Source organism: Neofelis nebulosa, chromosome 1, assembly GCF_028018385.1.
Source record: "Neofelis nebulosa isolate mNeoNeb1 chromosome 1, mNeoNeb1.pri, whole genome shotgun sequence".
Classification (NCBI taxonomy): Eukaryota; Metazoa; Chordata; class Mammalia; order Carnivora; family Felidae; genus Neofelis; species Neofelis nebulosa.
This window is the reverse complement of record NC_080782.1, coordinates 57,863,051-57,876,032: the sequence shown is the minus strand read 5'-3', so window position 1 is coordinate 57,876,032 and position 12,982 is coordinate 57,863,051. Positions and strand designations below refer to the sequence as shown.

The 12,982-nt window shown below is 36.5% G+C and overlaps 1 protein-coding gene across 15 annotated transcripts in view; it reads right to left on the bottom strand.

Annotated features, from left to right (window-relative positions):
* Positions 1-12,982, bottom strand: part of TENM2 (teneurin transmembrane protein 2) — a 1,977,383-nt gene that overhangs the window by 1,317,339 nt on the left and 647,062 nt on the right. For all 15 annotated transcript variants that reach the window (XM_058722697.1, XM_058722719.1, XM_058722713.1 and 12 more), the window contains one exon: positions 7,336-7,485. The gene's annotated coding sequence lies outside the window, so the exon portion shown is untranslated. The remainder of the gene's footprint in view (positions 1-7,335; positions 7,486-12,982) is intronic.

The following is a 12,982-nucleotide window of genomic DNA, read 5'->3' as shown; positions in this document are numbered from 1 at the left end:
ACTCATATCTCAGGTAAGGTGTTTAATAGGCATCTCAAATTTAGATGTCTAACACCCAGATCCAAACCTTCCCCCCAGAACATGCTACCTTGCAAGAGAGTACCTATTTATTGATTTTCTACATCAGAATGACAGAACCTGAGGAAGTAACAGAGGTTTCCTTATTTCTAAACAAGAGTGGTTGAGAATGGGGGGAAACAATTAGTAACTTTTTAAAAAGCAAGCAAAGAGTGAAAATTATGAGAATCCAGAGAAATTCTGTGATGGGAAAATAGTATCCCAATTAGGATTTAAGCTAAGCAGAAATGCATAATAAGGTACCATTAGAGGTACCATCTTTCCAGTTGCTCAGGCAAAAACCTCTGAGATCACCCTTGACTTTGTCTTTTTCACTCACATTCCATATCTATGAGGTCAGACTTACCTTCAAGGTATATATCCATAATCACCCCACTACGCACCACCTTACTGCCACACACACCCCCGTCAGTTTAAGCCAGATGTGATTATGTTTCCCTGAATTATTTTAATACTTTCTAAACATCCCCCTGCTTCCATTCTTGACCTCTGTTGGTCTGTTCTCAACACAGCAATCTGTGATCATCCTAGGAAGAGGTAAATCAGGTCACACCAAGCCTATTACTCAAACGTCTCACTCTTAGTAAACTGCCTACAAGAACCTGGAAGTTTTTACCCTCCTCTACCTGTCTGACCTGGTATCATGCTGTTCTCCTTCTCATCCCTTCCTCTCAGCCATATTGGACTCCTTGCTGCATGCAGACATATTAGGCTCATTTCTGCTACACACCAAGGAACTGGCTATTTTCTCTGCCTGGAACACTATTCCCTTTGATCCTTTTGATCCTTTGTCTCCTTAGGTCTTGGTTCAAATATTCTTTTCTCTGGAAAGACTTCCCTGACCACTCCTTCTCTAGTCCACTGCCCTGCTTTATTATTTTTCATCATGCGTTTCTCCATTTCACATTCTATATATTTTACATAATTTTTATGCTCATCCTTGTCTCCCTACACTGGAATGTCAGCTTTTTAAGGACAGAGAGTATGGTTTGTTTTTATTAATTATCTCTATAGTGCATGGCATATATTTGGCATATAATATTTGTTGAAGAAAGTTAATGAATGCATTAAATTCTCAGGTCTAATAATGAATAAAATAAACAAAATCTCAGTTCCCCATGGGGCTTAAATTTCAGGGCTGGGAAAGAGGAAGAGTAAGCCAGGATACCTGTCTCCAATTCCGACGGGAAAGAAAGGCTTCCTAGAAGAAAATGCACTGGAAAGCCACTGAACCTCTCTGAATTTTAGTTTCCTTATCTGGAAACTGCAGATAACCAATCTACCCCTAAGGAGGAAAACTAATGAGATCAGGGATATAACAGACATGCCAGAGAAACTGACACCTCAAAGACACACAAAATATCTTCAGCTCCATTGTCACCCTCCCTAAAATGCTCTGATTTTGTATCTTCATTTTGTTCTATTCCTGCAGTTTTCTACCCCTCAATCTTTATGTTAAATATTGAAGGCAGTAAGCAGTAGAATTCTATTGGCTACTGCACGTCCAAATCAACAATCACATTTTGTAGAATCTGTTGAAGAATCATTGCTTGTATATTTGCCTTAATCAACTGATTACTGAAAAGTAACCAGAATCAATGCAAAATGGTCCAGGAGTTAAGAATTTGACTATCTCAAAAGATATTATTAAAATGATGTTAGCAGGATCTGTCATTGCTCTAAATCCCTGGTTGTGGTGGGCTCTAAAAAGTCCCTTCTGAGGAACTCTTAGTAGAGGCCAGTGGCTATCTAGCGTTTGGAGTTATTATTAGCTTTGCACTCAGATGATATCAAAGTCCAGGAAGTCCAGCTGAGGGGTGATTACTGACGATCCTGGGACAATTAACTCGGATATTTCTTTCCTCTTCCCTACATACATTCTCATAAAAAGATTAGAGCTAAGCTATCAATGCTGCCTGATGCAATGAGCGTTTGCACACCCACAGGCAACATTTAGCAAATAGGACACACAGAGAGACTCATATTTAGCAAACAGAAGACACACACACACACAGACATACAACTAAGATCTATCTGTCATCTATTATCTATCACCTATCATAATTGGATAATTGTACATAGTTACATAAATATATAAATGTGTGATAATGCTTTGGTCAAGTAAGCTATTTTACGCTAGCTTATGTAAGTACAAATGCAAATTAAAGTGCTGTCTATATATTATTTATATAGTATATATTGATTGTTTAGGACAAAAACATATACATAACTTTAGTTATTCTATAAACATGTACTTATAAATTTGCATTCTAAAAGGCATTACTAAATGCAAGATCACACTATTTCCCATGGAAAATTTCTAAGGAAAAATTAATAAAAGCATGAGTTAGGATTTCCTCCAAATGCTTCCTTGCTAGCCATCTTCTTCTCCTTCGACACTGATCCTTACCCTTAAGGAGGCAACATGAGACTGTTTCTGTTCCTTGAAAAGCATTAAATTAATTTCACTTTGACTTGAAAAGGAGTTATTGAGTGCTCTTATGAATGTCCAACAAATTGAGATAATAAGAAAAAATAGGAAATAATCTGTCTTTAAGGAGATCAATGAACGAAGACTACATAGACCAAAATTCACATCAGGTAAGATTAAAAACCGTAAGAAATATACATGATTATGCAGAATAAGAAGTGAAAATGCAGGCAAAACTTACTGAGGCATATTCTAAAACGCTAATGCAATTTAATTAAGGAACATTTTCATTTACTTATATTCATGTATCCGTTTAAATGCCCTGTGGACTAAAGCATTACATTAAGACCCCAAGTTTAATTTTTGGAAGTTCTATAGTATAGAATTACAATGTTAGAATCAAATATAGGATGCTTGAAATTGATGAAAAAAAGAAAAATAGAACCCTAGACCCTCCTTGAGCTAAAACAGATGATATTTGCTCAAAGTTCCCCAAACGGAAAACTCAGGCTTTCTCTTCACATGTTTGACATGTGACAAAAACACTGAATGAAATTGTACAAAATAATTATCACTCAAGGCCTCCTTTACTTCTAGAAGTACATCCAGCTTTGTTTTCATTTTTAGATCAGTGAGGCTAATTTCTGAGAATTTTCCTTTTTTCACAATAGCCAAATTGATATTTAAGGGTCATAGTCTTTTGCAAAAAATATTAATGTAGAAAAGAAAATCCATTAAGGTAAGGAAACGAACAAAACAGAATCTTATGCTTGGGGACAAGAATAATTTATTTGTGGATGTGGGACAATGAGTTATTTGGTCTTTCTTCACAAATGAGATAACTGTCATATCCCATCATATCCCACTACCATGAATTATATATAACAACATTTGGTGAAATATGAAATTCTAAAAATACACTGAAAGGCTGGAGTCATCTTAATGGTTTATTATGATAGGTGTTCCTGGTTTTGAAATATCTTCTTTCATAGAAGACAAATGGGGGCGACATTATTTTAGAAAGTCCACATCTTTTAAAAAGATGGATTAAAAGCTCTTTGAGACAGCTGTGCTGTTTTATTAGAAGAACAACATTTTGTTCCTAAATAATCCTTGAGGGCAATTGCATGAAATAATCAAGGGATGCTTTGGGCCCCATTCAAAATTAAAGCTCAAGGAATATTGCATAGGAGAAGAGAGCAGGATAATCACTTTGGCTGTGAATGTAAACATGCGAATAAGGACAATAAAGGAAATCAGACTTAAATCAAAATAGTGATGATATACTTTCACATCCACAAGACCCATCCTTTCTGTAGCACTGCTTCATTGTGGGTAACACCTGGGCTTTGAAATCAGAGAAAAGTATATTTGAGCACCTTCTCTGTTCTGTAATGTCATATGACCTTGATCAAGTTGATCAAACTCATGTAATATCTGTATCTTCCTCTGTGAAACCAGGACAGTATTTTGTACTTATCTTGGTTGTGAAGATTAAATGAGATAATACGGGTAATGGGTTTATCACAGTGCACCTTGGACAGGTGAACAAACCTGCTATTGTGGAAACCATACAGCTTAGGTAAGTTCATGAGCTCTGATATTAGATACACAAGTCTACTCTCTCATTTCCTGTAGTAATTGTGAGAGATTGATTCCATCTCTCAAAATGACAGTTGACTCATCTAAAAAACAGAGGTGATGTAAGTACCCACCTGTAAAATTGTGAAGGTTGATCACAAAATGTAAAGTGCTTAGTACAGGGCCTGGCACATAATTATAAGAAGAGCTTACAGTGACAGGCTTAAATGTGACCTTAAATAACAATAGTTAATATACACATGATAGAATACTCACAACTTCTAAGGTTTTATTAATTTTTTTTCTATTTTAAAGGTCTTTTGGTTTTGTTCCTTGTCTATTTTCATATCTGTGAAGTGCCTCAGGGGAAAAATCCTAAATATATAACAGATACACAAGGGCAGTGTGGAACATGGGCACTGCAGCTGTCATCATGTCACTCATAATCACTTTTCTCTGCTCAAATGTACACACCTGGGGAAGGTTGAAAACTCAGTCTCCTATATTATCCCCCATTACAGTTGGGTAGGGAACATCTGGTCAATTAATTTTCAGTAGTCTAGGAGGCTGGATCACCAATTACAGCATTCAAGGGTTCCTGTTTTTATTACCTTCCTAACATCAGCACACACTGTACTTGGGGAGCTGCTTGCTATGAGAGCTTGTATTGCTAGCTAACATTCTAGAGAAGGATACAAACAGGGAACTACAAATCACACAAGGCAGAATTGTAATTGGATATGATGCTCACTTCAGATTTTTCTTACAAATACAGAGTGCCTGTACATAAGCCAAGTTAGCCAAGCTATGAATCTAATTACTTTGCCAAAAATAGTAATGCATTTCCATTTGAACTAACCATGAGGTCAGGCAACAGTCTTAAAAACATTCTCACCCATTCTGTTTCTTAATAAAGAAAAAAAGTACCTATCTTCCTCAACTTATGATGGGGTTACATCCTCATAAACCCATCATAAGTTGAAAATATCCTAAGTCAAAAATGCATTTAATACTCCTAGCCTACTAAAGATCATAGCTTGGCCTCACCTACCTTAAACGTGCTCAGAACATGTATACTGGCCTACACGTGGGCAAAATCACCTAACACATAGCCTATTTAATAATAAAGTACTGACTATCTTATGTAATTTATTACATACCGTATTGAAAGCAATAAACACAATGTTTGTATGCGTACAGAATGGTTGTAAATGTGTTAGTTGTTTACCTCTGTGACTGAGTTGCTGACCAGGAGTTGCAGCTTGGTGCCATGATAAAGTATCATATACATATTGCCAACCAAAAGAAAGATCAAAATTCAAAATTCAAAGCATGGTTTCTACTAAATATGTATCACCTTCATGCCAGGTAAAGTCAAGAAAATTGTTAGTTGGGGACCAGTCTGTATCGTCTTTAGGATAAATATCAAGAGTCCCCAACATTTATGCTGAAAAGAGTGGTTCATTCATAAATAATGAGCTATCTCTTCCTATTATAAACAGATAAAGTTTCAATTGCTTTTTTTTTTTTTCAACGTTTTTTATTTTTATTTTTGGGACAGAGAGAGACAGAGCATGAACGGGGGAGGGGCAGAGAGAGAGGGAGACACAGAATCGGAAACAGGCTCCAGGCTCCGAGCCATCAGCCCAGAGCCTGACGCGGGGCTCGAACTCACGGACCGGACCGCGAGATTGTGACCTGGCTGAAGTCGGACGCTTAACCGACTGCGCCACCCAGGCGCCCCACAGATAAAGTTTCAATTGTAATAACGCTCACTAAAAGTCTCAGTTTGGGCTATTATTAAGGGAGAAATGTAGGGGTAGGAGATGTGTATGTAGCTGGTTTATCTTCTAGGACTCTGTGTTCTTGGTAATTATCATTTGTCCAATAAATACAAGTCTCTGACAGTTCTATGGTGAACTCAGCAAGGTCCAGGCCATTATTTAGGGTTTTTGTTTTTTTAAAGAATAAATATCAAATTATCTGGAAAGGCATCTCAAAGGGTGAAAATGCAGCCTTTTTTAAAAAATAGTTTCTGGCTGCAAGAAATCAAAGAGGAATTTTCTTCCTCTGGAAGGCAGACTTCCACTCTGGCTATTGGAGAACATTCACTTTAACAATGTCTGATGTGGCACAAAGTTTCAACATGCCTGTTCAACACGTATAATTATCCTGAAGTAGGCAGGGAATACTGGTACTGGAATACTGGGAAAAATTTTGGTAATTACCATTTAGTAACAATATATGTCTACATATGTATGTATAGATTACATGTTATGTGTGTATTTACACACATACATAGAGTTTTAGAGTAGGTCAAAGATTGAATCGGCATCTAGAATTTTTTACTTGATGAAGTATTTCTCTCTGACTACAGATAATGCTGGTGGAACTGATGTTATCTCACCTCCCCTGTCAGTGGGTGGGCATATGAAATCAACCCTCACTGATCAGATCCTCTTTCCTTGAAGAGACCTTCCAATAGTTTCTGCTACCTAAATTTCAGAGCTTCTCTAGTTTCTGTCCTTTTGTGAGGCTTTATTGCTGAGCCATCCGTTTGATTCTGTGAGAAAGCCAATATGCTTTCAATTTATTCTTTTGTTTTTCTCCTTAGGTTAGTCAGTATTGGTCTCTGTTGCACGCAACCAGTGGCTTTTGATTTGTGATGTATGCACCTTCCCATGCTTCCTGAAACTTCCTATTTTAGAAAATTGGACACAGGATATGTATCTGCTCTTGCCCACACAAAAAGCAAGACCTCTTTGAATTTAATCTTTAAAACATCCTCACATTCAATTACATTAATAAAATACTCCTTTAAGAGCAATGAAAGAGATTTAATTAGGTATTTTGTTTTATTTTTTATTTTCCTGCAGACTAAAAACTTAAAAATAACTTCATTGATTTTGAAACATTAATCTTCTCTCAGCAGATGGACAGAGCCCGACTAAATGCAAATAGGTTAGTTTCTGTATTTGGACATCAGTAGCAATATTTTTCCAAGTTTTAAATCATCCACATAGCATGTTAAATTATAGTGCCTCTCTTTCTTCTCTGACAGATTCCAACCTTTTGATTCTCTGCCTTCTTTCTTTGCTACAGTAAATTGATCCTTTAAAACATCCAGGTGCAAATGAATTAATGGTCTTCTATTGTGAGGGAGAGTGATTGGAGTCCCTCCCCCCTCCTTTTCTACATTGAGGTCCTTTCCCCTTCTGAGAAACCCACATATCAATTAAACTCACCTGCTAATTAAAAGCTTGTTTGGAAAAATCCTTGCTAGTTAGAAGCAAAAGAAAGTGTAAAGGTGTCTAAAAATAGAGGCTTTGAATGTCAATTACTTCCTTCCTCCTCGGTTCCTGGTTCCTTGGGTTGAATTGAACGCTGATAAAGAGCTAGGAAAGGGGGAAAAAAAAAGAAAAAAAATAGTAAGTATCTTTTTCACCTATATTTTCCTGGGAGTATATCATTGGCTTAGTAACTTCAGCTCTTTGTCAGCAACATCAAGATACACAGTTTTTATTCATGAGACGGAAACACCATTTCTCACTCCTTATACAGCCACACTGATTTCCTGTATAAAGGCAGTAGAAACCCCAGTTCTTACACAGTGACTGTCAACAATCCAGCCGGAGCTTTTGTGAGCTGAAATATCAGAGGAATGAAAGTGAATGTAGAAATGATGCCCTGTTCTCTTTCTTAATGACACATGCCTGCTCTTAGATCCTCAACCACTATTCACTCCTGCTTGCTTTTCCTGAGAAATGGGTCCTAAGGGCAGATTTATACCAATACTAGATTGTCTTTTCTTTCTTTTCTACCTCAGACTTAAAAGCTATGTTGCTCTAAAGTAACATGCTAAGAATCAAACTATACAAAATACAATTATAAAAATAGAACTTAGGAGACCGGGAAAATCACATGTATGAACAAAGCCCCCACCCCACCCCCTTTTTTTTTAATGTACCAGGCCATGAAAACAAATTAAATTATGATCTGCCTTAGAAAATGACAGCTAACTTATCAATTTATTCATTCACTTGACAGATTTTTGTTAAAAGTCCACTATTTGGTAGTCATAGAGTTAGGAGGTGGAGTTAGAAATGTAATTAAGATCTAGTCCCAGCCCATGGGGAGTTTATAGTCTAGAAAAATAAACTGGGAGTAAATAGAAATTACAATAATATGTGATAAAACTGGCAATAGGAGAAACCTAGACAGCTAACCCAATATGGAAGGTCAAACAAAGGCTTTTAGAAATGGTCAAAGTTAAGCTAAATCCCATAGGTTGAAAATAAATTACATAGGAAGGAGAATGAGAAGAGAGATAGACATTCCAATGTTGTTGAATGGGCAACATAAAATTGAATAGGACACTTTTGAGGAACTGTCCACAGTTCATAGAAAGTGAAGGGAGGGGCGCCTGGGTGGCGCAGTCGGTTAAGTGTCCGACTTCAGCCAGGTCACGATCTCGCGGTCCGTGAGTTCGAGCCCCGCGTCAGGCTCTGGGCTGATGGCTCGGAGCCTGGAACCTGTTTCCGATTTTGTGTCTCCCTCTCTCTCTGCCCCTCCCCCGGTCATGCTCTGTCTCTCTCTGTCCCAAAAATAAATAAAAAACGTTGAAAAAAAAAATTAAGAAAGTGAAGGGAAAGCCCAGAGAAAAATCAAAATGTGGTGGTATTTTAAACTGGCTTCTGTAATAATCAGAAACTTTTTTTTAATAATAGGACTTTTTTTTTTAAATAATAGGATGTAGAGCTGGAAATAGGAAAGGACAAATTTCCTCCATGTTACTTCCTTTATGATGTGTGAAAACAAACTAGAACATGTTTAGGTGGCTATGAAATACATGTTTACAAAAAACATTGGGGGTTAACTGACTTCACATAATTTACGTCCAAAATAGGTATAACCCATACAGATTTACATTCACAAGTCTAAGGTAGACTGCATGACACTAAATGAGGATAATATAGTGACTGATACAGCAAAGGCCTATAAAAACATAAAGCCTTCTTGGAAAAAAAATGATTTCCCAATATGGTTATGTTCAAAAATAAGATATGGTTTTGAAAAAAAAAAAAAAGATAACATTCACACAATGGAAAACTGTGTATCAGTGAGATTAAAGCCAACATGATAATCTTTAATTCAGTTTAGTTAAGGATATTGAGTACCTACTATGTGTCAAGCATTTTTAATATGTTCAAGATCAATCATAATTGATGAATAATGCAGTCAAGTCCTGAAGCTTTATGACTAACAAGGAATATAGATTATTAAAAAGAACCATCAATATGTACTCAGTGTTACAAGTACTCAGGGTTCCTTCTGCTCTCTCATCCAAAATATAAGGCAGTAAGATGTTCTCTTTTAAAAAAAAAATATTTATTTTGAGAGAGAGAGAGAGAGAGAGCTCAAGCAGGTCAGGGAGACAGGGAGAGAGAGAATCCCAAGCAGACTCCCTGCTGTCACCATAGAGCCCTATGCGGGGTTCCATCTCACAAATCTTAACATCATGACCTGAGCCAAAATCAAGAGTTGGATGCTTAACTGACTGAGCCACCCAGGCGCCCCAAGGCAAGAAACTTTTCTGATTCAGAGCTATATCCCTGATACCTAAAATAGTGCCTGCCACTGTGATTAAGTAAAATGTATAAACTGTAGCTCAATGAGTGGTCTCTGAATATGAGGGCTTAAGCTCTGGTTTCAATATAGCACTATGGCTAGAGACCTCTTAATCTTTTTCCATATATTATTTTTGTTGGAGGCAGACAGAAATGGAACTCCTAGCTATAAAATCCAAACTTCTTTGATAAATCATATAGCCCCAAATTAATCCTCCAAACTGTAAATCACCCTCCAATGATTTCTTATTGCAATAAAAGAAAATCTCAATTCTGACCAAGACCTACTTCATCTCAACATTCATCTGACATTTTCCATTCTATAGGCATACTGGCTTACTTTCTGTTCCTTAAACACACCACATGTGTTTTCATTTTATGGCTTCCACCCCCTTTTTCTCTGAGTGGAATGCTTTTGCCCCAGAACATTTTCATAGCTCACTCTTATAAAGTTCTCAGAATGAATGTCACATCTTCAATGAGGTCTTCTCTGACAACCCTTTTAAAATAGCCACATTCACCCATCAGTATCATTTTATCATGTCATCCTGCTTTATTGTCTTCATGGCAGTTCTTATTATTTGAAAATTTTTATATTGTGTGTGTTTCATCCCACCCTCTACAACAAGACTGTTAGCTCCATAAAGAGAAGACAATTATATTATTTATCATTAAATGAGTGCCTTGTATACAGCAAGTATTCAGTAAATATTTGTTTATTACATATGTGCATGAATTATCCAATGATAAGCTGTTTAGGAAACTGTAAACATTGTTACCTCTAACAAAAATCCAGGGCACCAGCTCTATTACAACTTAACCAACTTTTAGTACTGTAGACCTAATTATAAGCCTACAATTCAGATCCATTCTTAAAAGTTACTTAAAAACTATAGAAACTTTGTCCCCACTCCCCAAAGAAAATGCTTACTTTTTTCATTTTTTTTTATTTTTTAAATGTGTATTGATTTTTGAGAGAGAGAGAGAGAGAGAGAGAGAGAGAGAGAGAGAGAGAGAGAGAACAGGGGAGAGGCAGAGAGAGAGGGAGGCACAGAATTTGAAGCAGGCTCCAGGCTCCAAGCTGTCAGCATGGAGCTAGTCACGGGGCTCAAACTCATGAACCATGAGATCATGACATGAGCTGAGGTTGGGTGCTTGACCAAATGAGCCACCCAGGCATCCCAAAAATGCTTACTTTTAAGATGAATTTTATTCTGAAAAAAATGTTTTGGTGTGACAAGAAACCCAATGGGCATAAAGCTATGGAGGGTAAAAACTTCCACTGTAATCCCCTTCAAATTTTTAAACTTCAAATATCTTTTCCTAATTGAACATAAAATACCTTTACTCATACTGGCTATTAAGAAAAATACAGCGTGAAGAATGTCATCCTGCAGGATCCTTGAATTACTCTCTTGTTTTTTTATAAGGACAAAAGCCTAGTTTGCCCCAGTGACTAGATCATTGTAGGAAAAACAATGCACAGAACACAGCAAAATATACGATTATTTTTGCTACATTAGCATTATGACCTGGGGCAAACAGTATCTGAAGTGGACAAAAAGAAAGACATCTAAGCCACTTCTCCAAAGTTTAATATCATATATTATTATGAGCAATACATTATGAGTGGCCATAATCTTTGTAAATGTAATTCACTTGAGCAGATTTTAGTTAGCTCTTCACTTCATTTCCGTGGAAAAGGTGAAATTTAAATTAGGGAGATAGTATATATAGGGTAGTAGTTAAAAATATGGGTACTGGAGGCAGAAACCCCTGGATTCACAAGTATATATGATCCTACTGTATGTAAGATCTTGGGCCACTTTACTACATATTTGTGAATTATAGTTTCCTCATCTGTACAAGACAGATAGCAGTTCTTACTTTCCTGGAGTAGTGAGGTCAAATGGGATAATGCATGTGTTTAACATAGTGTCTGACTCATAGTGAAAACTCAATAAATGTTAGTTATTATTATTAGCCTCATTGTTTTAGGAAAAAAATTAAAAAGTGACATTGTAAAAAGTGTGAAATTAACCCTTAAATGGAAACATTTTAATTGAATTTTGAAATTTAGATATTTGAAAACAAGGGATTTTTGTTATATTTTCCCTATGGTAATATTGCTTTAATTTTTAAAGCAACCACTTGTCTACTTCATGTCTCTGCTTTGATATTTGCCCATATTGCACAGTGATTTGCCTATGCTTCTTTAGTGCCATAGTAAAATCAGACTTCATTTTATTTTTCATTTCATGTGCAGAGGATATACTCCCCAAATTTCTCTAGTATTTCCATAGTGCCCTCTCGATCTTAAGTCTCTGTTAGAAGGTTCCCAACATGTTTTTACAGCTATTTATCAAGAGTTTAAGTAATTTTTGTTGATGTAATCATTCTTTTCAATTAGCAATTTTTAACTTCACCTAGGTAGCATGCCAGCATGGTAACTTATACCTGGTGAGCAATGGCTATTTTACACCTTCAGAAAGCAATAGGTGAGGCATATTTAGTTACAAAACTTGCATATAATGTTGTTTTAATCCTATTTCCCCCCCCTTTTTTTTTCATTCATCTGGTGCAGTCCTAAAATGCCCACATCAGGATATATGCAGCACTTAACAACAATATTCAAAACTTCTTTTGTCTCTCACTAGGTTAATATTTTATTCTCTTTGAAACACAGAATCCACCTTTCTTCTCCTGGAGAGTAAGAATAGTTCTGTTTTTGCAGAAATCTCTACTGTCTTTTCACCCTTAAAGCCTATATAGTATATGGGGGTGGGGGGAAGGATGATTTTTATGTCATACAATACATTTTTTTTAAATCCACAATCAGCTGGGTTTCTAGAGATCTGAATTATGTGCTAACTACTCTGGTTAATTAGAGTGCTATTTAATTTTTGTAATTCAGCCTGAGCCTGAATAGTGCAAAATCCATTTGACCTGTATCTTACAGTTATCCATTTGCCACAAATCTCAGACCTTTTTAATGATGAACTGCTCTGACTGGTAATCACCTTTGGGCCTCCTGTTCTTTCTCTTTACAAATTAAAAAGAAGCCTGAAAAAACATCCTGGTGCAAGGTGCACAGGCAATAAGGTGAGGTTACAAGAGTAGAAAACTAACAGCAATCCTGAATACTGATGACTAAAAAATGTACTGGAACCATCTCCAATCTTCTACTATTTGACAAAGAAGCACATTGAGCTAGATTAACAGGGGATGAACTGGAGAAGGAGTTGTGGGTCACACCCTAAAAGGG